Source organism: Musca domestica, unplaced genomic scaffold, assembly GCF_030504385.1.
Source record: "Musca domestica strain aabys unplaced genomic scaffold, Musca_domestica.polishedcontigs.V.1.1 2, whole genome shotgun sequence".
NCBI classification, from domain to species: Eukaryota; Metazoa; Arthropoda; class Insecta; order Diptera; family Muscidae; genus Musca; species Musca domestica.
Window position 1 is genome coordinate 12,671,105 of NW_026712249.1, and position 27,443 is coordinate 12,698,547.

General features: G+C 36.5%; 1 long non-coding RNA gene across 3 annotated transcripts in view; it reads right to left on the reverse strand.

Annotated features, from left to right (window-relative positions):
- LOC131802189 (uncharacterized) overlaps nucleotides 1-27,443 on the reverse strand; it is a 335,178-nt gene that overhangs the window by 243,684 nt on the left and 64,051 nt on the right. For all 3 annotated transcript variants that reach the window (XR_009342079.1, XR_009342078.1, XR_009342077.1), the window contains exon 2: nucleotides 2,175-2,364. This is a non-coding gene — a long non-coding RNA (uncharacterized LOC131802189). The remainder of the gene's footprint in view (nucleotides 1-2,174; nucleotides 2,365-27,443) is intronic.

A 27,443-nucleotide genomic window follows, 5' to 3' on the forward strand; every position in this document is an offset into this window, starting at 1 on the left:
AATCGTTATTTCTATAAGGCGTGTTTTGGCCTCATCAATAATCCCATAAAACACGCCTTTAGGGATGGGGACATTGAAGATAAAAATATTTTTCGTAAAATAACTATAAATTTTCCGAAAATTTTTGCCGCTGTAGGAGTAGCGATCATCATAATAGTTTAAGGTCCCCTATTCAAAATCATGGCTTTTACGCCTCTCCAAAATCATGGGATAAGCCAATTCTGATGACGTAATTGTACTTTACCTTATTGACATATGGGGCTATATAAAAACGTAAACCTCTACACCCAATTATTTGCCAGAGAAGAAGGCGGCACCAATTACAAACCCTAAATAGCAAGTTTGAGATAATTCTGTTAAAAATGTAGCCCATATCCTTAAAGTACCTAATTTTGAAAAGAATCGTTATATGGGGGCTAAATGAAGGCGTGGATAGGTATAGGACATTTTCTGTCTTTGGAGGTATGACCCATGACAAACTTCAAAAATCGAATTTTATACTATTTTGGGGTAAAGTGTCAAGATAGCGAATAGATATATGGTGACAATAACAAAACTTGCACCTATTTGAACAATCCCATGCAAGGATGTTCCCCACATACTGCCAAACACAGTTTCGAACAAACTAGGGTTAGACAAATAAAAGAAGATATACCAAAATGTAGACCTATAGATTTTTTTAATTTTCATATCATACCTTCAGCCATATGCCTACGGAGGGTATATATTATTTGATACGGACAAAACGTGTCTTATCGAAATAATGGACTTAGACCCTAGATTTTTTTGTCCAAATCCGTTTCAGGACATTTGGAGTCGATCTAGGGTTGTCCGTCCGTTTATCTGTCTGCGTGGCCGGGGCGCACGATATTTGTTGCGAAAAAGGACACTATCGGCCACTCCCTCAAGTACAACACCCACTCCCCACAAAGGGTCAAAATTTTGAATAACCTAAACGATCATTCGGGTGTCGGGTGTGAAAATGGTAATATTATTATACTCCATAATGTACATCCCTCATAAAGGATCGAAATTTTGAAAAATTATAACTCTTGTAAAATGCGAAATTCCACTCCATTTGTTCCACGCGAGTTCAACGTCGAATTCTCTTCAAATTTCAAACATCTTCATATTTCTACTAAAACAAGACCTGGTGTAAAGATGAAAAATATATAACCACTCCTTCTGGCACCTCCCCCACAAAGGGTCAATATTTTGAGTAATTGTGGCTCCCATAAAATACGAAATAAGCATCCGATTCTCTTCAAATTTCACACTTCGTAATATTTTTATTAACGCTGGATCTGATGCGGATATGCAATATGCCGGACCAATCCTTCTGGCACCTCCCCCACAACGGGTCAACATTTCAAAGAATTGTGAAGTTCATAAAGAGCAAAATGAACATCAGATTCCTTTTAAACTCAGCACATCCGAGTATTTTTGTTAACACAAGATCTGGGTCATAATTTTGAATAATTTTATCTCTCATAACATGTGAAATAATTCAGCGATTTTTATCAAACTTCGCGTATCTCAAGATTTTTGTTAACCATCGATCTAATAGATATTTCGGTCCACTCCTTCTAGTTAAACTTTTGGCCAAGAATTATTTTTATAATATTCCAAAGTTGATCCTTGACCTTAAATTCCTAGGAAATCACTGTTTCTAGTTTTTCGAAATATAAATTTTAAAATGTTTAACAAAAAAAAGTTATGAAAATCTGTAAAATTTCTTATATTTTAGGGTCACAATTACGGTTCGGTGGCAGTAACTTTCCTTACTTCTTCAAAGAGGGAATTGTTGCTCAAACTGGAGGTAAAGTACCACGATTTTTTTAAATTTTAATTGTTGTATGGATATGGATATGTGAAGCTCATTTCAATGTAAGTGAGTAAAAAATCAAAAATGATTACCAAAGAAGATCGAATAATTATCCACAACAACATGAATTCTCAAATGTAATGATTTCCTAAAAATCATCCCACAGAGTTTTATAATCTGCAGCAGGACCTAAAAATATTCCCAAAACATTTTTGTTTATTCTAAAAATTCACTTGATTTCTGGACACACCAAATCGATTTGTTCCATTTTCTACGATGCACTTCGCGGAAATCATAAAAATTTACATAAAACATGTTCTAAAATTACAAAACAATAATGCCAGCTTACCAAAGTCGTGCAAAAAACTAGATCGGTTTTTGCATTGCGATTTGTGGCCATAAAAATTCTCAAGTAAAAACAGCAGGATCCATGCTAAAATAAAACATGCCTCAATTACGGCCATGTTTCTCATATTTCCCAAGCATTTGTGTTACAATTTGGTAGGTAAGTAGGTCCTACCAAATGAGGCTGAACTGGGCTGTAAAGGAAGGAAACAAAAAACATGCAAATTATTATGTAATATTTACAAATAAAAACAACAACAACAAAACGACGACGAGTCCTTAAAATGTGCGGCGTTTCTTTGGAATTCCAAAAATCTTTACGATTTTTGTTATAATTTTTTGTTACAGTTTTTTTCTAGGGATCAACGTTTTTATTATTATTTCCTTTTTTCGCTGTCCACGACAGGATATGTCAAGAGCAATAAGGTGAGGTTGTTTGAGGGTGTGTGTGTGCGTACCCAAAAAACACAATATCCACAACAAATGTGTCCTTATTTTCGCAATAATTGTGTTTTTAGGCCATGCGGACAGACAACGGCCTAAGTGGCTGCCAGAGATATGACGTAACCGTGATGACCTGCCGCATTTGCATTTAGCGCATTCACGCCACGATTTTTATGATCGTTTTTACTTTTTGCCGTCTGCTGGGCGATGTGTTTTTTCGCGAAATCATCCTCAGACTTTTTATTTAGGCCGTAACAAATTTCTTTGTCTGTCCATCCGTCTGTCTGGCTGTCTTCGCCTCCCACATGGATGGCCTTATAAAAAGATATTTTTAAAATAGTTTCCTTATAATTATGGCAACCTTAGTTTCGGTTTATGACTCTGTTTCGCTGACACAATGTTACGTAATTTTTGTCTAGTTCCCAGAAAATTAGATTATTCCATTGTTTGTAAACGCAAAAAAATAAATGCAAGGCCATGGAACAAAAAACTGCACTAAAAATTGGTCAAAAAACTAGATCATGTTTTATGGTTTGGGTCAGTTTTTTTTCTGGTGTCCGTCTTGCCCTAGTTTTTTGGCCATAGTTTAAAAACGATTATGGTTTTTAAGACGAAGAACCCAGGTCATTTTTTTTGAATTGGGCGATGCAATTGACAAAAAATTGACACATTTTTTTCTTTCTTCTTCCTGTGTGAGTTCATTGAGTTTTTTTTGTGGCATCGCTACTGTCGGGGAGAGACAAGGTAAGTCATGTGGTGACACTTAGACCATGAAGAGCGAGGAATGGGTTAAATTTAACCACGAATAAAACTTATTTAATCAATCCACGAAGGATACCATGAGGATTTTTCTTGGTCCAGATCCATAATGTATATGTATGTTGTCAAACAGGGGATCCTAAATGATGTGTTATAGTCAGATCGCCGGGAGGCCCAAAATCAGTGGAAATCGCGTACAAAAAATTATTTCCGAAAGGGCAAAAAATTTTGATTTCCTATTCTTTTAGATCTGTAGTTTTGCCAACAGATGATGAAATAGTTTTTCGACGTTTAAAAAATATAAAATCGTATATCCGGATCATATGAGAAATAAAATATGACAAAATATCTATTCGTACTCAACCTTTACTTATTCTTTCAATGATATCCAACAAAAATAGTAAATTTGGTAAATTGATCCGCAATGCATCAATTATCTCAAAATGATATTTTTTGTTAAAAATACCCTCCACCATTTAGAACGAATTTGGCAATTTTCAAAAAAAAAAAAAAATAAAATAAAATTCCGTTAAAAATTCAGTTAACGACGACGTGGACCTGCATAGGCTACTTTTGTCATAAGCCATTACAATATTCAAATGCGAATGTAGCTAAAATCATCAAAATACCGAAAATAGGGAGGTACCGCTACATGAGGGCTATACGTGGAAGATGTGGACCTGCACAGACAATTTTCTGTCATAGACCGCAGTATCCATTACGAACTTCAAACACCAAATTTGAAATAATTCTGGTGAAAATTGTCGCTAAAATCGTCAAAATACCGTATATCGATCGGGGGTACCGTTACATGGGGGATATACGAAGACGTGGACCTACAAAGACAGTTTTCGGTCTTAGGCTGTACTATCCGTTACGAACTTCAAATACCAAATTTAAAACATTTCCGGTGAATAATGTCGTTTAAATCACCAAAATACCAAAAAAAGGGAGGTACCATTATATGGGGGCTATACCAAAACGTGGTCCTACATGACCCATGCAGACATAATACACATTTGAGTAAAATTTTATCAACCTACTTCATTTCGTTCGGAAGCTAGAGTGATTTCCACAGACGGTGTTAGAAACGGAATGACAAACTTAATATACCCTCCATACTATGATGGAGGGTACACAAATTCCAGAATGGGAAAGTACCAACGTATGTTTGCTATAACAGACAACAGGCTATTACACACATACGTCATGGACCAAACATGGACCCAACCAAAAAATTTTGTGTCTGATGAATAGTACATATTCGAAACTTTGTCGAATTATTTCGCAAGTTAGGAGAGATATAAATATTGGAAATTGTATGAAATTTGAGGAGAATCTGATGCTTAATACGCGTTTTATGAGCGTTTTTGTTATTTACAATGTTGGCACTTTGTGAGGGAGGTGCCAGAAGGAGTTGACCTATATATATTTCATCTTCACATCAAATCTTGTGTTGATAGAGCAATTAGGATGTGCCGAGTTTGAAAAGAAACGGTTGGTCATTTTGCGTGGTTATTTAAAAATTTGACCCGTTGTGGGGGAGGTACCAGAAGGAGTGGTCCGATATATTCCATCTTTTTACCAATTGGTAGAAATATTGGCATGTGAAGACAATCTGACTCTTATTTCAAATTTTTAAAGATTTATAATTATTACAAATTTTAAAGTGGAGGTACTTGATGGAGTTTACAAATATTGATCATTTTCGCACCTGTCCTAGGACTGATAAAAATGTTGGGATGTGCAAAGTTTGCACAAAAATGCATGGTCCTATCTTATTCTATTAATTTTTTTTTCGGTGAAAATGTTTACTTTTTGTGGGGACGGTACCAGAAGGAGTGGACCGATAATGCCCATCTCCAAACTTGATCTAAGTTTGATGTCCGGATATGTTTCAGTTCCGGAGATATTACCCTACCTTGGGGAACTTCCTGTTTTACTTCACAGAGTTTGGACTTCTTGTTCCGGTTGGCGATTTTTTAGCCAACGCTTCAAACCCGAACGAAGGGTAGTCTTCTCAACGTCCTAGAACAGCGTGGCGTGATTGTCAGCACATCTCAACTTCTTCTGATGCTGGGGAGGGGTAAAACCTCAAGACTCTTTGCTACTGGCAATATAAGCGAAATCGGATTATAAGATCTGCCTTTGCTAAAATCCTTGTCTGGCTTGATTAGCGGAAATACTCATTTTTTAGGCTTCGGAAACGCTGTGGGTGACTAAAGACAGGTCGAAAACTTAATTGAGAAACTCACTTCCAGAGGGTGAGATACACACGCCTGAGGGCTCAATGCTTTCGATGCATTAGAGTTGCCGATAACATTTGCATCATCTCCTATCGTAAATTGTGGTGGTACATCCTTGACGGGATAGGATCTTATACGATGTGCGCACATGCTTATACGACGAATAATCATCACTTTGGGGGAGCTCGAAAAAGTTGTGACCAAATTGGACAGTAAACCTTTTCTGATTAGTCACCGTTAATTGTGACTGCGTTCTGTTACCAAATACCTTGAAAATTACTATTTCCGAAAAAATATATAATATAAGGTTGACTTTTTGCCCATTCGATAAAGTTCCGATTAGAATAAAGTCTACAAAGTTTAGATCAAATATATTTAGATGTAGCCATAGCTCCCATCTATCTGTCTCAAAGAAAATTTCTCCCCATTAAAATTTGTGGAAATAAATTCAGAATAACAATTAGCCCTTCTGGTGTAGAGTACCAAATAGTCGGCCCCATAGAGTCACACATTATAAGAGTAATTATTCAAAATATTGATTCTTTGAGCCGTAGTGAGAAGTGGGTGAGCCAATAATTCACTTGAACAAAGGACATATTTAAAAATTTTAACAACGGTCATCTATTAGGTACCAAGGAAGAGATTAAACCCAAAACCGGCAATCCTAAAATTTTTACACATCACTGCATATTTTTAGTAAAAAAGTTAATTTTAGTCCATTGATTTGATGATAGGTTCAACACTTGCCAAATAGACGTTCGTCTAGGAAAATATAAAACCCAACCTAAAAATCTGCAATATTTCTAATACATGCGTGAAAGTTCTGTTTAAAGTAACATATTCACTAAATTCATAAAAACACAGAGACATTGGGTATATATACAAAATTAGGTACTATTGTATATTGAAATATAATTGAATAAATATTAAATAAAAAATAACATTCTCTTAAAAATGTACAACAAAAATGTTGCATCTCCTTATTTTTAGTTCAATAGTGTTCTTAGATAGGCTGACAGACACAAATACAAATATTTTGGCAACAATGACCTGTCATATTTGCATGTTCCTGCGTTATGTTTACCTTTGTGTCATTGTGTTAGTTTTTTCGCGCAAAAAATACCATTTGTTTCGACCGTAACGAATGCCCAACGATACGTCCTTATGGCCTTATAAAAATACACATTAAAAACAGTTTCTTGGTAATTGTGTTTACGACACTATTGCGTCCTTGTTGCGTAATTTTTTCCTAGTTCTACGGAAATTCGAACATTTCATTGTTTGTAAACGCAAAAAAATAAGTGCAAGGCCAAGGCAACAAAAAACTGCACTAAAAATTGGTCAAAAAACTAGATCATGTTTTATGGTTTTGTGCGAATTTTTTGTGTGGCCGTCTTGAACCATTTTTTTTGCACATCATTAGACCAATTATGGTTTTTTGGAAGAAGACAGGCCATATTTCTCATAAGGAGATTTTCTTGAAGATAATTTGCGGGAGTTTTTTTAAGGATGCCCTATTAAGATTTATTCTCTTTTTTTGTGGTGGTGCTACTGTGCCAAGAAATGGGTATTTCAGAGTTGACTTCAGATCGTAGTAAAGAAAGATCAATGGGCAATGACATTTTTGAAAAATATTTTGGGTGATTTTTGAAAACAATCAAAATATTGGATAATATGAAAATAAAATTTTTAAAATTAAAAAAAAAATCTAACCAAACAAAAAACATGGTAAGAAGTATTTCTCAGCTTTTACGCACCTGGCCTTGCACTGACATAAATACTAAGATTTGCAAAGTTTGAAAACAAACGAATGATCCTTTTGTGGGAGAGGTACTCGAAAGAGTGGACGCATCTCTGAACTGATCTAAGTTTAATAATAATAATAATATTGAGATGTACCAAGTTTGCACCAAATCCGATACTTCTTTCGAAAGCTATCATGCACACCAGCCAGACGGACGGACACCCTTAGATCGTCTTTGAATGTCCTGGAACGGAATTTGTCCAAAGAGACCAAGACTCTAAACCCGCTATTTCAATGAGGCCGTATCAAATGAGATATACCCTCTGTAGCCATATGGCTGAGGGTTAAAAAAAATGCAATTGTTACAACTGGCCAGAGGACGATATTGGCAACGTTTGATACCAACAAGATGGCGCTACGTGCCACGCAGTCGAAGATACATTCGATTTACCAAAAAAAAATGTATATTTGGCCGATCCTGTATTGAATTTTTAAATTAAATCATTATGGCTAGAGAGAGTATGTATCATTTGATACGACCAAAACGTGCCTAATAAAAATAATAGTTTTAGGCCCTTGGTCGCTTTGGACCAAATCCGTTTCAGGACATTTGGACACGATCTAGCGATGTCCGTCCGTCCGTCTGGTTGGTGTGCACGATAACTCTCTAAGGGAGTATCCCATTTGGCCCAAACTTGGTACATTGTAATATTATTATCGAACTTAAATCTAGTTCGGAGATGGACAATATATGTTCACTCCTCCTGGTACCTCCGCCACAAAAGGTCGAAATTTTCAAAGATAATTTTTTGCTAGGTCAGGTGCGAAAATGGACAATATCCGTCCACTTCGTCCAGTACCTCCCCCACAAAGGATCAACATTTTGAATAATTATAACTCTTATAAAATGTAATATAAGCGTCCGATTGTCTTCAAATTACACCAATCACAATATTTTTATTAGCTCAAGGTCTGGTGGGAAGATTGAATGTATCGGTTCACTCCTTCTGGTACATTCCCCTTAGATGGTCAACATTTCAAATATCCACGAAACTAAAAAAACGCTAAACTAACATCCCATTCTATTCTGACTAGACACCTCAATACTGCCATTAATTCAAGAACTAATACAAAGATGGTACAGATCGGGCCATTCCTTCTGGTACCTCCCCCACTAAAGGCCAAAGTTTTGATATAATAACCAAAACGATTATAAAATACGAAATAAGCACCGGTTCTCTTCGTATTTCACTCATCCCATTGTTTCAACTAACACAAGATCTGCTCTGAAGATGGGATATATCGGTCCACTCCTTCTGGTACCTCCCCCAAAAGGGTCAAAATTTTGAATATCAATGAAGCTCATAAAAGGCCAAATTAACATCCGATTCCATTCGGACTTGGTACATCTCAATGTTTATGTCAACATAACATCTGTTATGAAATGGTTGAGATCGGGTCATTCAAGATTAAAAAAAAAAACAAAACGCTCAAAAAAATCAAAATAATCATCCAACTCTCTTGAAATTTTACCCCCATACAAAACATTATTGTTAACTCAAAGAGGTTAGCTAAAAATGTGCACCTTAGGTTGGCCACTAGAACTCAAGCGTCGGCCATGGTGATGGTGTGGGCCGCCATAACAGCCGATGGTCGCTCTCCGCTCGTATTAATCGACCATGGCATCAGTATAAATGCCGAATATTATCGCGAAAATATCCGGGAAAGTGTATTAAAGCCTTGGGCACGCAAATATTTTGGCCGCAGACCTTGAACATTCCAACAGGACTCAACACCATCGCACTCAGCACGCGCCACCCAAGAATGCTTACAAAATGAGGTCCCTAGCTTCATTTCCAGCGCATAATGGCCAACAAAATCTCCGAATATCAATCCGTTTGACTATTGTGTCTGGAGTTTTTTGGAAAGAAAGGTTGGCACTATAAAATACCAGAGTGTCGATCAGCTCAAGCGTTTCGCCGGGAATAGGCCAAAATACCGCAGAGCAACATTCGGGCAGCGTGTGACGGTTTCATTGGCCGTTTTAAGGCTATAATTTGACCAATTCGAACAAATCTAAACTTATTCTGAAAATTGGTGCTATTTCCGACATTTTTTGTTTATATTAAAAAATAATAAAAATTATGGTGTTTGACTTTGTTGCAATTTTTTATATCACCCTGTATGTATTTATAAAGAGGTGAATAAAAAATATTCTAATTTTAGAAAATGGAAAAAGTAGTAGTACGTCGCCCCCTTTAGTATCAAACATAGATCGGACTCCTTATTCTCGCAATGCGATAAAAAACATCACTCGAAGTAAAAAATAATTGTACATTTGTTCAAATGGTGACTTTGATTATTTTATACAAAAGGATATCGGGGTACTCGTATGATGCCCCAAATAGTTGCATTGGGGTTGGATGTTGTTGGATCATTTGTTTGTTTATAATTTGTTGTTTTATTTTCTGTCTGTTTTTTTTTTTTGCTTCTCTGATTATTGTGAATTTCCAATCGAGTTGTTGTTGACGCCGTTGTTATTACTGGGAGACTGGTGTTTTCTGTGGTGTTGTATCTCGGCATATGTATACGTGTGTGTGTGCGTGAGTATCTGTTTTTGTACGCTTTTTTGCTAGTTGGGGATTTTCGTGGCATTTTTGTGGCCTTTTCTCTGGTTAACCGTTGTTGGTCATGAAAAATATATACAAATACTTGCATACGCACACAAACACATTCACACACACACACTCTCACACGCCGATTTTCACAACTTTGTTGTTGTAGTGTTTTACACAAAATAAACTTTGTCAACATTTAACCGCTATAAAAATATTGACTTGCCATAGCGAAATACAGCAACAACAACAGAAGCAGCAGCGCCGGCAGCAACAACAAAAAAACGAATTAAATAACATCAGCGAAACCTCAGTAACTGGGCCCACAGTCGCCACCGCCATTTGGCCATCACCATTAACAACAACAACAACAACAATCACAACAATAATAATAATGACTTGATTAACTGTTATGTTTTAATGCTTTTTAACTCAAATATAAGCTCTCTCTCTGAAAGTGTGTTGGTATGTGTGTGGGTTTCGGTGTGGTAATTGTTGCTACAGATTGTGGTAAATAGAGTTTTAATTAAAATTTGGTTAACTAAATGATTATGGTTTGGCATTATACGCATTAAGGAAATATATTTTTATAAAGGATAGAGTTTTATTTAAAGCTGATTTAATGCAAAGAGGCATTTCGAAATCAAAAACAAATACAACAAGTAAAATAGTATCAGTCGGGTTTTCCGAAATTCAGGGTGAGATGAAAAAACTGCAACCAACTTCAGACTGCTGTCATTTCTAAGCCACTCGTCCGACAGCTGTTAAAATTATTCCAGTGACAGCTCATTATTCCAGTGACAAGCATTTTGCTGAAAATTTTCCAGAAAAAAAGCTATTCGTGATGGAATTCAAGCGTGATAGTGTGATTTCTTTATATTTGGCTGGAAAGCCACAAGTTGCTATCGTAAGAGCACTCCAGCATTGAAATGTGAATAAATCGTTTGCGTCTCGTACCATAGCTCGTTACGTGATACTGATAACGTAGCCCGACGTCAATGAAGTGGACGGAAGAAAACGGCAACATCAGCAGATATGGTTCGAAAAGTAAAGAAGCGACTTGATCGAAACCCCCGTCGCAGTGGCCGAAAATGACTCGTGATTTGAACGTATCGCAATGTTCTCTTCAGCAAATATTGAAAAATGAGCTCGGGGTAAAGCCATTGGAATTCCAAAGAGTGCAAGAACTTACACCGCAACAGAAAGGAAATAGACTCAAAAGAGTTAAAGAGTTATTTCGCTTGGACGGAAGTGATGAACTGCCGAATTTGGTTTTCTCCGATGAGAAAACCTTCGATGTCCAGCAGTTTGTAAACAAACAAAATGATCGTGTTAACTTGCCAAAGAGGTCAGCTGAAAATGTGACCCTTCGCTTGGCCACCAAAACCCAAGCCAGGGTGATGGTGGGGGGCGCCACAGCAGCCGATGCTCACTCTCCACTCGTATTAATCGACCGTGACATCAGAATTAATGCCGAATACTATCGCGAAAATATTCTTGAGGGCGTAGTAAAGCCTTGGCACGCAAACATTTTGGCCCCAGACCTTGGACATTCCAACAGGACTCAGCACCATCGCAGTCAGCACGCGCCACCCTGGTTACTGAGTGAGGTTCCTCGCTTCATTTCCAGCGCACAATGGCCACCAAAATCTCCGGATACCAATCCGTTGGACTATTGTGTCTGGAGTATTTTGGAAAGCAAGGTTGGCACTAAAATATACCAATGTGTCAAGCGCTTCGCCGAGAATGGGCCAAAAAACCGCAGAACAACATTCGGTCAGCGTGTGACGGTTTCATTGGCCGTTTGAAGACCATAATTCGTGCCAAAGGTGACTAATTCGAACAAATCTAAACTTAATCTAAAATTTGATGCTATTTCCGACATTTTTTGCTTTCGTTGAATAAAATTAAAAAAAAAAAGTAAAAATATGGCGTTTGACTTTGTTGCAGGTTTTTTATCTCATCTTATCTTTTTCAAAATCTTGAACCCAATGTGGGGGAGGTACCAGAAGAAATGATCCGATCTCTACCATCTTTATAACAGATCTCCGAATACCAATCCGTTGGACTATTGTGTCTGGAGTATTTTGGAAAGCAAGGTTGGCACTAAAAATATCAAAGTGTCGATCACGCTTCGCCGGAAATGGGCCAAAATACCGCAGAGCAACATTCGGGCAGCGTGTGGCGGTTTCATTGGCCGTTTGAAGGCCATAATTCGTGCCAAAGGTGACTAATTCGAACAAATCTAAACTTATTATAAAATATGATGCTATTTCCAACATTTTTTGCTTTCGTTCTAAAATTAAAAAAAGTAAAAATATGGTGTTTTGTTGCAGTTTTTTTTATCTCATCTTATCTTTTTCAAAATCTTGAACCCAATGTGGGGGAGTTACCAGAAGAAATGATCCGATCTCTACCATCTTCATAACAGATCTTGTGCTGATGGAAATATTGAGATGTGCCAAGTCTGAATGGAAACGGACTGTTAATTTCGCGTTTAATGAGCTTCACGGATACTCAAAATTTTGACCCTTTGTGATGGAGGAATCACAAGGAGTGGACCGATGTTGCACATCTCCGAACTCGATCTAAGTTTGAAAATAATATTGCGATGTTAATTTCGCGTTGATCTACACGGATACTCAAAATTTTGACCCTTTGTGGTGGAGGAATCACAAGGAGTGGACCGATGTTGCACATCTCCGAACTCGATCTAAGTTTGAAAATAATATTGCGATGTACCAACTTTGGATAAAATTGGATACTCCTTTCGAGAATTATTATGCGGACCAGTTAGATAGCCGGAGAGACGGGCGGATTGACAGACATTCGCGTTGAGCTACACGGATACTCAAAATTTTGACCCTTTATGGTGGAGGAATCACAAGGAGTGGACCGATGTTGCACATCTCCGAACTCGATCTAAGTTTGAAAATAATATTGCGATGTACCAACTTTGGATAAAATTGGATACTCCTTTCGAGAATTATTATGCGGACCAGTTAGATAGCCGGAGAGACGGGCGGATTGACAGACATTCGCGTTGAGCTACACGGATACTCAAAATTTTGACCCTTTATGGTGGAGGAATCACAAGGAGTGGACCGATGTTGCACATCTCCGAACTCGATCTAAGTTTGAAAATAATATTGCGATGTACCAACTTTGGATAAAATTGGATACTCCTTTCGAGAATTATTATGCGGACCAGTTAGATAGCCGGAGAGACGGGCGGATTGACAGACATCGCTAGATCGTCTCCAAATGTCCTGGAACGGATTTGGTCCAAAGAATCCTAGGATCTTAAACCGTTATGTCGATGAGGCACGTTTTGGTCGGCTAAGGGTATAAAAATTGGTATAAGAATGTTCCATGATACCGCTTTGTGTGTTTTTGACCTCAAAGAACCCTTCTTAGAAGGGTTTCATAGCTCTAGAAAGAGGTTGCAAGATATGAGCCTTACAAGTGGATTCCTTCGGCATTAAGGCCCCAAATGTTGGGGTCCCAAAACAGCAAAAATTGATGAGATATGGAAAATTGGCGAGGCATGTATAATTTCTTTTCTTGGTCTTCTATCAAGTTGCGGTGCTTCATTTTTATACCCTACACCACATAGAGCTAAGGGTATAATGTCTTTGTGCATTTGTTTGTAACATGGAGAAGGAAACGTGATCAGCATAGAATCACATTTTGAGTCGATTTATGTATATCCGTCCGTGAAAATCGGTTCAGATATAGCTATAGCTCCCATACATATGTTTCATCCGATTTGGTGTTTTAAGTTCCTCACAAGGGTAATAAGCATTCCACAACAGTTATATTTGGTACCAAATATCACATGCAGCTCTGAAATAAGTGTATCAAATTTTGTAAAAATCGGTTCAGATTTGGATATAGCTCCCATATATATCCTGAACCGATTTCCGGTCAATAATGCACCAAATAGCCAATACCAGTCCAAATGACCTGAATTTTGGCATATCCAACCGAATTAAGTCTAGAAGCCAGTACATTTGGTGAAAATCGGTTCAGATATAGCTATAGCTCCCATATATATGTTTCATCTGATTTGATGTTTAATCCCTCACATTCGTTATATGCATTCGACAACAATAATTGGTACCAGATATCTTATAGAGCTCGAAAATACCTGTGCCAAATTTAATCAAGATCGGTTCAGATTTGGATACAGGTCCCATATATTTTCAACCGATTTCAGGTTAATTGCGCACCAAATGGCCAATATCGGTCAAAAAATCCTGAATTTTGGTATATCCGACCGAATTCGGTCTAGAAGCAAGTACATCAATTTTGAAAAAAAAAATCGGTTCAAATATATATAAGTCCCTTACATTTGAAATATGCATTCGACAACAATGATATTTGGTACCAGATATCTTATAAAACTCTCATATATATATTTAATCCGATTTCATGTTTATTGTGCAAATAATGGCTAATATCAGGCCAAATGGGGTAAATTTCGGGACGTATGTTTCCATTTTGTGCAACTCGGCTCCGATATATATTTTTTAATATAATCTTTATCCAAATGATATCATGCACATGTAAACTATAACTGCTCTAAAGCCAAATGTTGATAGGTGGTATGACCTACTTCTAATAAATTATTTTGTTACGGGAGCTCTACTAAATATGCATAGTGGTGTAGGGTATCATATGGTCGGTCACGTCCGACATTTAAATTTTCCTTACTGGTTTTTACTTAAAAAAAAAATACGCTGTGTGTTTTCTTAGGTTGCCAACTATGAATCTCAAATTCACGACCTGCAGTTCGTTTCTACAGTTCAACCAATTTAAAATAATCTCACATTTTCAGTTTGAGAAAAATGCCAGAATGCAGTCATAATTACAGGCTCTAAGCTAATGATTGAGATATTTGTAATTATTATCACTGAAAAATATCTTTGGTTTTCACGTGAGACCTAAGTACATAATTTTATATAGCAATGTAGTATCTGCAACTATTCCTCATCATTTGTCTCATCAGCAACTTCATATCTAACCTAAAATTTCCACGGGCAAAAAATAATTCAAACCATTGAAACACTCGTCTCCTTTCGTTTTGCAATTGTAACCCTTAATTTATAATTTCATTTGTACAACGGTCAAAGCTACAGCAGTCTGTTGAAAACATAACCGAGAAAAACCCAAGAGGGGGAGGGACTTTACAACCCTGCTTATATATAACAACAACAAAACAGTCAGTCTAAATTCATGTGAGTATGTATGTATTTCGCGCTCTGTGTAATCATGGGTAACCATCGAAAAGCCAAACTTTCATAGCCAAAAACACAAACCGTAAGTGAAACCAAACTCATCAACACAACAAGCCGCCACTGCCACAACCCAGAACAAAAAAAAAAACAAAAAAAAAGCGAGAAATGAGTAAGTAACCCAATGAAATCAACCCCCACCATATAATCAGAAATGTGTACCCCCCTCCCCGCTCACGTGTCTCTTTCTGACACTCGCAGCCAAACGAAGTGCAACCATATTTTTTTCGACGACCGTCGTAGATGTTTGCAATGGTTGAAAACCAATACCGCACATAAAGGTTTAGAGATGATGATGACGGCGACGACTACGACGACGATGTGGAATCCCTCAGAGGATTAATTCAATACAAATGCATTGCGTGGTTGGTTGGATGGTCTCTTTATCATAGCCGTGATACTCTTTGTGACACAATGGCGTCTCTGTATAAATTATATTCCCAGCTCTTTGTTGTTATTCATATCAATGAGTTTGTTGTTGCTCTCGCTCTCTTTCACTGGCTCTCATCGTTGTTAATCTCCTGTTTCTCTTCACATTGCAAAACGGTTAAAAAATCATGTCCTGTTTCCAACGAAACGAAATCCTTAAAAAATATCCCCAGAGAGTTGTTTGGAAGACTCATTGCAAAAGCATTACAATAATTTCATTTTCCCAACAACAACAGGAGCAACCAAAGCCATCAACAGTGACAGCATGTTCAGCTGACAACAAAAATACCCAACATCGGCGAAAAAAAGTTTTCCCAATGCTGTTGCCTCTGTACACCCCACATTTGATATCAACCCTGTTATTAACCCACAAAACCACCTCTCCGTGGACACCCTTTTCCTCTTGCCTCTTTTTTTTTGCAATAAGGACCAAAGAAAAAAGTAAAAATCTCAAAACAACACCATCACATACAGAAGAATATGATAGAAAGTGTGATGCACACATTGGGCGAGGTTGTATTCATGGAAAATGAAAGTATTGGTGGAAATCGGGTTTTCTTTCAAACTTTAAAGAAGCCTTTTGGGGTGATACAACTTTAAAATATTGGAGCAAACAGAGAATTCCGAATAAAATTTAACTGAGGATTTTTACCCTGGAATTCTTAAACAAGTAAAAAAGCAGTAAGTTAGGCCGGGCCGAACTTTGAATACCTTCCACCATTTGAAAGTCTGCTAAAATTTTAAAAATACCGAATATAGCCATTATACTGGGGTCTCTACGACGTGAACCTACAAAGGCATTGTTAGGCATACCATATTCAAATTCGAAACTTGAAATAAACGATGAATAAGGTAGCTAAAATCATCAAAATACCGTATATAGGGAGGTACCGTTTTATCGGAGCTATACGAAGACCTGGACCTGCATAGACAATTTTCTGTCACAGGCTGTATCATCCATTACGAACTTCAAATACGACATCTCAAACAATTTCGGTGAGTATTGTCAAAATACCGAATATATGGAGGTACTGAAATATGAGGCTTATACGAAGACATGGACCTGCATACAAAATTTTCTATCACAGACTGTAGTCTCTAAATACTCTAAATACGTAATTTGAAACCACTCCGGTAAATAACGACGTTAAAATGATAAAAATACCGAATATTGGGAGGAAACATTATATGGGGGCTATACGAAGACATGGGTCTGTACACACAATTTTCTACCGTGGGCTGTAGTATCCATTTCGAACTTCAAATGCCGATTTTGAAACAATTCCGGTGAATAATGTCACTAAAATCATTAAAATACCGAATATAGGGAGGTACCATTAAATGGGGACTGTACGAAGACGTGGGTCTGCACACACAGTTTTTGTCTTAGGCTGTATTATCCATTACGAACTTCAAATACCAAATTTGAAACAATTCCGGTGGATAATGTCGCTAAAATCATCAAAATACCGAATATCGGAAGGTACCGTTATATGAGGGCTATATGAGAACGTGGACATACATGAAACTTAACGTGCCTACTGGCAAAATAAACATGTGTGCAAAAATTTAGACTTCTATCTCAATTCGTTCGAATGATAGCGTGATTACAACAGACAGATAGACACACAGACAGACGGACATGGCTAAATCGTCTTAGAATTTTATGCGGATCAAGAATATATATACTATGTTGTGTCTGACATGAGTATTTCGAGGAGTTACAAATGGAAGGACAAAATTAATATACCCTCCATAGTATGGTGGAGGGTATAAAAATCTCCGAAAGGGAGCAACCAAAATGAGTACAAAGGAAGTGACAATCGTCGAACATGATTTCGGAAAATATTGACTAAAATAACGATTTTTGAATTGATCGTTGATCTAATTCAAATATTAGGATGTGTCATACATATTTTAGCCAATGGGGAATATTTCATTTTTATGAAATAAATAATTTTTAACCTTCAAATCTACGGCTTTGAAATGGACTAAATTTGCCAACTCGAAATAATGACTTAAGAACCTAAGTTTTTTTGGACGAATCAGTTTTAGTACATATGCTGTCATTTTAACCATGTCCATCTGTCAGTCTGCCTGCGTTGTTAGATGACAAACGTACTCTCGATATGAGTATTGGATTTGGTCCATTTTTCGAAAATTGTCATTTTTCCTGGTACCTCCTTCAGAGCAAATTGTCTATCAGTTATAGTCCAAACTTGACACATAGTAACACATGTACCACAATAATTGAATAATGCCCGCACTCTTCAAATAACAAACCTGGAAAAGTCATGAATATCGAATAGTGCGATCGAGAAGTCTGACTGGGTCCTATTTTCGCGCATCTAAATATATTTGCCAAACTTAAACAGGTGCTAACAATTTATACCAAATCAGTTTCAGGACATTTGGAGCCAATAACTGACGAAAGGAGTATCCGATCTGCTTCAAACTTGGTACACCGTAATATTATTATCAAAATTATATCGACTTCGGAGATGGGCAGAGTCGATTCACTCCTTGTGGTACCTTCCCCGACAAAAAGACAATATTTACACAGAAAATAGTTTGCCTCAGAATAAGAAATGATCATCCGAATTTCTTCGAAATTTGAAAATTGTAATATTTGTTTTAGTGTACATTTAGGCGCGAAAATGGACAATATACAGGGTGAGATGAAAAAATTGCAACCAACTTCAGACTTCTGTCATATCTAAGCCACTAGTACGACAGCTGTTAAAAATATTCCAGTGACAGCTCATTATATTGTTTCCAAGCGCACAAAAGCATTTTGGCGAGAGTTTTCCAGAAAAAAAGTTATTCGTGATGGAATTCAAGCGTGATAGTGTGATGCCTTTATATTTGGCTTTAAAACCACAAGTGGCTATCGTTAGAGCACTCCAGCATTTAAATGTGAATACATTTTTGTCCAGCAGTTTGTAAACAAACAAAATGATCGTGCGTAGTTGCCAAAGAGGTCAGCTGAAAATGACGGTTGGCCACCAGAACTCAAGCGCCGGCCATGGTGATGGTGTGAGCAGCCATAACAACAGATGGTCGTTCTCCGCTCGTATGAATCAACCGTGGCATCAAAATAAATGCCGAATATTAGCGCGAAAATATTCTGGAGGCTGTATTAAGTAGACCTTGTACTTTCCAACAAGACTCGGCACCATCGCACTCAGCACACGCCTCTCAAGAATGGTTACAAAATGAAGTTCCTCACCTCATTTCCAGCGCACGATGACCACTAAAATCTCCGGATACCAATACATTGAACTATTTTTCTGGAGCATTTTAGAAAGAAAGGTTGGTCCTAAAAAATACCAAAGTGTCGATCACCTCAAGCAAGCGCTTCGCCGGGAATGGGCCAAAATATCGCAGAGCAACATTCGGGCAGCGTGTAACGGTTTCATTGGCCGTTTGAAGGCCAATTCCAAAAATTAGAACAAATCTAAACTTGTTCTAAAATTTGATGTTATTTCCGACATTTTTTGCTTTCATTCAATAAAATTTAAAAATGTATAAATTATAGCGTTTGGCTTTGTTGCAGTTTTTTTATCTCACCCTGTAGACCCACTCCTTATTGCACCTCCCTGAGAAAAGGTAAAAAATTGAATAATCTTAACACTTATAAAATGTGAAATAATGGTCCAAATTTTTTGAAATTTCGTATATTCCAATATTTGTAACAACTGTAAGTCTGGTGTGAAGAAGGGATAGGTCGGACCACTACTTCTAGTACATCCCTACAACGGGTCATTATATAATTTAACTGTAGTTTAACTGTAACTGTAGTTATGGCAATACGGACTGATACTTTTTAACTTATTTTAAGGACTTTTCTGTTTGAAAATTTTCCGGCAAGATATAAATCATGGATTTTAATGGATGAAAGTCTCGGATTTTAGAAGTATATTTTTTAGACCATATCCTGGATTTTTAGAAATATTTTTATAAACTCTTCATGGAAAAACATAGTGAATTTTTAAGAAAAATAGTGGAACCAGGAACCTATTAACAGAAAATCGCACATTTTTTCAGTAACGTTTTGAAGGACCTACCGATCAATAGTCGTGGATTATGTAAAAAAGGACCTCCTACATGGGAATTAGAATGTATAAAGAGCTTGCAGGATCGCATCACCGTAATATAATTTAAGACCGCCAAATATCCCCAACCCAGCTATACCAAACTATTCCTACTTCTTCTGTCACTTAAACAAAATTAAAAAAGTAAAGAGACATTAAGTTCGGCCGAGCCGAACGTTTAATTCCCTCCAACAAACGTTTTCCATTGTAAACTACAAACACCAGTAACAACAGTAGGAGAATGCAGTTTAAGTTTAAAAAAAAAAATGAATAAATAAATAAAATAAAAAAGTGGCTGGAACCGTTATGTGGGGCCATACCGAAATCAACCTATATAGACTATTTCATACTACAAGGATTGCCATCAGTTACGAGTCTTAAATACCAAATTTAAAACAATTTCGTGGGTTAATGTGGCTAGGATTATTATCGGTGGGTACCATTATATTGAAGACGTTGATACCGGAACCTTTTATGATGTACAAATACCAAATTTCAAATAAGTCTATTGGAAAATATGTGGCTTAAATCGTCAAAATACCGAATATCGTTATATGGGCGCAATAGGAAAAAGCATAACTACATACTAAATTTTCTGCCATCGGAGCTATAACCCATTACAAACACCAATTTTTAGAAAAATGAAAATACCAAATATCGGGAGGTACCGTTACATGGGGGCTACACGAAAACATGGACCTAGACATAAAATGTTCCGCCCTAGAACTAGAACCAATAACGAACTACAAATACAAACTTTTAGACATTTTGGAGGAACAATACGGCGGAAACTATCAAATTACCGAATATCCAGGAGGTTCCATTATTTGGCGGCTAACCCAAAACGTGGACCGATATATCTTATTTTCAATACCATACAGACTACTGTACCAAATTTTAAAGTTCTAATGTGGGGTGTATAGTGATTTCAACAGACAGACGAACATACAGACAGAAATGTCCAGAAACGTGAATCCGATATTATTCTGGAACCTAATTGGTAAAAACATTTAGGATTTTTCGTTAAAACCGTTTTTAGGGACTTCAGGACAAAAGTCTGGGATTTTCAAAACCTTTTGTAATTTTTCGATGATAGTTATTACGAACTCAGACAATATCAGTTTCTCTCATTGTTCCCGACCCAAGCAGGAACAAATATACATTAAGATCCAAAACTTTTGCTGGGATACTCTAATTCTATAACAAGTAAAACTCTGAAGGGGCGGGATAGAAACATGTTGTCCGACGAAGTATGATTGGTCACAGAAAAAGAATGCTGATCAGCCAAAATCGACAAATCCTTTCACGCCTTGTCGCATTACTGTTGCAATTCATCTCTATGAGTCGATTCTCTTTCAAAACGAAGGAGTTCTGCGAGGTAGCAGAAATATATCTGCGTGAACTTTGTTAAAACCCTGCATTTAAAATTCTTACACTACCAAATAAAATTCAATCATAGATTCCAAGCTTGAATGAGAGAATTGAAGAGAATTGAAACATATTTAAAGATTTTTTATCCATTTTTAACATTTCCCCCACTGTTACCCTCGTTAGCAAATAACCTCATGCAACAACATACTCCCCGGAAATCCAAGCGGGAGGACGTGGCCTTTGGTAACCATGGTTGTGACCAAAAAGCTCTCATCAAAGTGAGCTGTGCACGCGTTCAACATAATGCAAGTTTGCGTTCTGGTTATTTTTTGTTATGGCATAAAGCTTTGCAACAAAAATCTTGGAATAAAAAAAGAAAATTGAAAAAAAAAAATATACGAGTTTCTGTGTTTCCTGGCACACACACACCACCACATGGCACATATATGTACCATTACCAACACACCAGGCACCATTGCCGTTCCTACCAACATTGGCACAATAACACCCCTTTGATGGGTGTTGCTGACGAGTGTGGTATGAGTTTGATATCCAACCGACCGACCGACCGACCAACTGGGCAGGAAAGGGTGCTTATGACAGCTATACTTCATGTGGCATAAAATATACAACGACGGTAAAAGAAAGGGAAAATTAACGGACGCACACACACATACATATCTACTCCGCTATGCACATATTGCGTCCAACAGGCATATAGAGATGTAGTAGTAGGTCCTTGCCACAGTAACAAATTTCATTTGGTTCCTTGGTTTGGTTTTCGCCAAATATTTCCTTGCCATTCATTCAATGGGAAATGCGGAATATCAAACCGTAGACGACGATAAGTCAAACAATCGGATTTTAAGGGTTAAAGGTTCACATGTATTGAGAGGCAAAATGAAATTGGTATATACTCACACATACACACACTGCTATTGTGTATGGCCTTGCATCCTTCAGGAGCACACACGTACATCTGTGTGTATGGCCTGCGTTTTTGTTGTGCGTAATTTAGTCCCGTGTGATTTTTTGATAAACTTGATTTTTAATTTATGAATTTTAATGATACGAGAGTACAACAAGGACTTCACATTGTAAGTACGTACATTCCCACCACCAGCACCACCACCCTCCCTCCTCCCCTTTCCGTTCTTAAGCCGGCCTGCCATAACAGACAGTCAGTCAGGGGTTTGCCGCAGCACGCAAAATAACAACGGAAAAAAAAAGAAAGAAATATGGCGGTTTTCATTAATGGTTACATCCGTACATATGACGTTTGCCTGGGTTCCCCCTCCCTCCTTTGCAAATGAGCTGTTCCCATTGTTAACTGCCTTTGGAAATGTTAATAATATGGACGTTATGCGTTATGTTATGTACGAATACCAAGTTTTCAAGTTTCAATTAAATCCGCTTGTAAGGGGTGGAGTTGTGGAAAATGAAAGTTAAAGTTTTCCCCACGTAGTTTTAATCCCTCGAAGTTATTCGATATCATCTTGGTATAATATTTGATTATTGTGAGGTATTATTATTTTGTGTGTTTCCATTTGACGATTGGAAGAATTTTAAGCGAAAAACGGATTTTTAAAAATTTTTGAGGAACTAAAAAAAACGAAAAACGTATTTTTAAAAAAATTTGAAGAATTAAAATCATCATTTTTATTTCAAATATTTTTTAAAAAGCCTAAAGACGGATTTTCTTATATTTTTTGAAGAGCTACAATCGTGGAACTTTCAAATGTTTTTGGAAGAACTAGAATACTTCTTGAGCAAATAAACGCGTGTAGTTTTTGAAGGGCTAAAACGGGAATTTTTGTGGACATAAAATGGGAATTTTCAAAAATATATATGGGGAGCTAAATGCTGGTTATTTTTAGAATATTTTTGAGGATCTACAGAAGGGAATTTTCTTAATAAATTTGGGTAAAACATACTTAAATTGGATTTAAAAATATTTTTGGAGGAGCTAAACGTTTGTAGTTCTTAAATATTTTGTAGAGCCAAAAATATATTTATAAAGCTGAATACTGGATTTTTTTCAGAATATTTTTGGGATGGTTTAAATGCTAAAAATAGAAGTTTCTCTACTTATTTTGCTTTTTTAATTAAATAGGGACCCAATACAAAGATCCAATAACGTAATTGTTTTAATAGATATTTTCTAAATAATTTCAGAAATATATTCTGGTGTCAAGAGCATGGATTTATGACAAGGTTCTTTACTAGTAAAAACACCAAAAAAAAAAAAAAAAAAAAAAATCGAAATACTCATGTTAGACCCAACAGAGCATATATACAGGGTGAGATAAAAAACTGCAACAAAATCAAACGCCATAATTTTTAAATTTTTTTTAAAATTGTTATTGAATGAAAGCAAAAATGTCGGAAATAGCATAAAATTTTAGAATAAGTTAAGATTTATTCGAATTAGTCACCTTTGGCACGAATTATGGCCTTCAAACGGCCAATGCAACAGTCACACGCTGCCCGAATGTTGTTTGCGGTATTTCGGCCCATTCCCGGCGAAGCGCTTGCTTGAGGTGATCGACAGTTTTTTAAAGCCAACCTTGCTTTTCAAAACACTCCAGACACAATAGTCCACCGGATTGGTATCCGGAGATTTTGGTGGCCATTGTGCGCTGGAAATGAAGCGAGGAACCGCATTTTGTAACCATTCTTAGGTGGAGCGTGGTTAGTGCGATAGTGCTGAATCCTGGTGGAATGTTCAAGGTCTGCGGCCAAAATGTTTGCGTGCCCAAGGCTTTAATATGCCCTCCAGAATATTTTCGCTTTAATATTCGGCATTTATTCTGATACCACGGTTGATTAATACGAGCGGAGAGCGACCTTTTGTTGTTATAGCAGCTCACACCATCACCATGGCCGGCGCTTGAGTTCCGGTGGCCAACAGAAGGTGCACATTTTGAGCTGACATTTTTGGCGAGTTCCTCATCGGAGTTCACCACTTTCGGCCAAGCGAAGCAACTCTTTAGCTCTTTTGAGTATATTTTCTTTCTGTTGCGGTGTAAGTTCTTGCACTTTTTGGAATTTCAATGGCTTTACCCCGAGCTCATTTTTCAATATTTGCCGCATGGAATATTGCGCTATGTTCACCCCACGAGCCATTTTTCGGCCACTACGAGCGAGTTTCAATCAAGTCGTTTTTTACTTTTCGAACCATTTCTGCTGTTGTTACTGTTTTCTTAATCACATATTTCATATTTTAAAAGGTTATACAGCTCCCATTTTTTGGAAATTCTTGAGACTTTGGGAGGCAAAAATGTCAATTTTTACAACTATTTTCTGCATAAATGAATTTTTGGGGTCTCTTGGTCCAAAACTGTACAATTTTAATTATTTTTTATTATACCCCACAATATGTGTTGGGGCCAAAAATTATGAAACACTTGGAAATATTGGTTTCCCACATCGAGAGTATATATAGATCTAGCTATGTATGTCCGTCCGTCCGTCTGTCCATGTTAATTTGTAATCAAGCTAAAGGTCGCAATAATGGCCGATCCTCACGAAATTGAAAGTGGAGGTGGCGTTAGGGTTAGAATAGAACCGTATTGTTTTTGGAGATGATTGCAAAAATTGACAAAATTTTACTGATTTTCCCATAGCTCAATAGACCACAATTATGAACTAATCGACGTGGAAATTAGCATGGTGTTAAAGTTTGGGGTTGGGAAGAAGCCTACCAATTTGGATAGCCATCGGACAATATTTACTGGGCAAAATAGACCCTAACTTTTATTTAACAAAATACGAAAATTTCCACTAAACCGCGAATTTTTTTAATATCAACCAAATCACAAATAAATTTAAAAGTCACTTCTGTCCATTAAAGTGATGCTGATAGACAAGAAATCGGATATATAGCAAAATAGGTACAAGATATATGAAAAAGATCATATTTATGCTGCATATAAGTCAAGATCTGCTGGGCCGATTTTCATAATTCCCATATATTTGGAATGGTCACTTGCCAGAAAAGGATAACATCTAAGAAAATCGTCGAAAAAATTATCAATAAAAAGTTTGTTCCAACTTTTTTTTCATATTTTTTTATCGCACGCGATTTTTTCTATTTGACTTACGATTTTGAATTGTAAATTTTCTAAATTTTTACACTCCGCAACACTATGTTTTGAGGGTATAATATGCATTTCGCAATTATCGTCCGATCCTCACGAAATTTTACATGGGGGTCGGGTCTGGGTCAGAATTAAAGCCTATTGTTCTTAATAGGGACATTTAGACGTTCGAATGGACTAAAAAATTCAAATTTTTCTAATTTTGTAATCGCTCTATAGGCCACAATAAAAAACTAAAGACAGGGACATTATTTTTGACATTACTTCAATAATGAAATCTTCCAAAATGGATTTGGACATAAGGAGACTTCGAACATATTGTAGCATTATAGGGTATCACAAGGTCGGGCCCGCAAGAATATAGCCTTTGCTTACTTGTTTTTAATTAAAGATAGCATAGTTTTTCAGAATTATTTCCTTGAAATTTTATATTTCGTGGCTTAATAGTTGATTTATTCCCATCTTCGATTTTATATTAATTCCCAAACGTTCAGTGAGCAACCTAAACATGTATACCTACCAAAAACAATATTTCGATTTCTTGACTCCATTTGGACATATCAAAATAACAACATTAATTTTAAACAATAACATTTTTACGACTCTGCACTTCAAATAATTTCTTTTTTCTTGTAAAAAAAAAAACAAAAACAAGACATAAATGACACTTTTTTAAGAGAGAACAAAAAGAAGGAAACTGGCAATGAAAGATGTTACCCAATTCTGGAGCATGACATTAATCCAGGTGTGTTAACAAGCCTCATTTTTTTAGGGGCTCACACATGTACGTATGTAACGAACGACCCACGTTCCGTTCTCAATGGCACATATGGACGGATGGATGGTGGACTCGTCTCAATGAAAAGAATAAAAAACAAAATTGGTGTTTAAAAGGAGGGGTGGAAAATTGTGAAGTGATGACATGTTTCTTTTGTCCAAAATCATTTTTTGTGAAACAATTAAGATATCGACAAAGTAGAGAGAATACAAAAAAAAAAAAAAACAAACGATAAATAATCATAAAAAGATGATTTCTAAGACAATTTCTTGAAACACACAACAAACTAGCAAAAGAAAGTGACAAAACAATGATAAAAACCTTTCATTGAGCGTCCAAACTGCCAGGACGAATTGTTACGTTACATTTGATATTGTTGCCATTAAAACGTTCATAGCTGGCAGGAACAAACCTTTAAAATGCCTCCGTATGTGTTTAATCGGAGCAGATGTTGAATCACTTCGGCTCTTGCTTTTTTGTGAAAGTGAATGTTTGTGAATGTCAGTTAAGGCAAATACCTACAACAATATTTAATGACGATGGTATGCGTTATGTTGCGAGGCACACTCTACGGCAAGCTGTGCAATGAAGCATCCAAAGGGATAATCATTGTTTGGAAGGTGTCAGTGATGCTGTTTGATTGAAAATACAGTTAAATCGTATTATTTGACATGTGCTCCCGCCTTTATATTTTCAAGGAATAAAACATTACAGGCACTAACGAAAGGAAAATTTAAAAAATTCAAGACATAGCCTTAATTTTATGCCACAAAGTCGTTTCAAAAACCTTCCTGTTTTAGGCTACTTTGTTAGATCAAAAACAACTTTGTACCTTCCAAAGAATTTCTACTAATCTTACATTTTTAGCTCTTTTTGTTTCACAAAAATATGACAGCTATTTTTATCTCTCTCAGAGTCCTTTAAAATATATATATTTTTTTTTAAAAAAGTCCACGTTTTAAGGATTCAAGGAATTTTTTCCAATACATTTTATATTAAATATTTAAGACAGTCTTAAATGATTTTTAAACGCAATTTCTAAAAAACTTTTTTAAAATATTCAACATTTTTACTTCAGACCAAAATATTACAGAAAAGGCTAATTGAAATAAAATCGGAAAAAGCTATCACATTTTAATTATTCCAGTTTTTGGATCCAAAGTCCATAATATAATATCAAAGAAAGTAGAAATTTTAGCTTAAAAAAGCCATTGAAAAATATTTTTTTCAAGTCCACGATTTAAACTCCCCAGGTACTTCAAAAAATGGTTGCCCCACAAAACTTAAAAATTCGATTTTTTTCTCAGTACACAAAGATTTGGCTAAAATCATTCTTAGCAGTCAAAATTTATGACCCTATACCCTTTAAAAAATTATCTTAATAATTTCTAAAGGC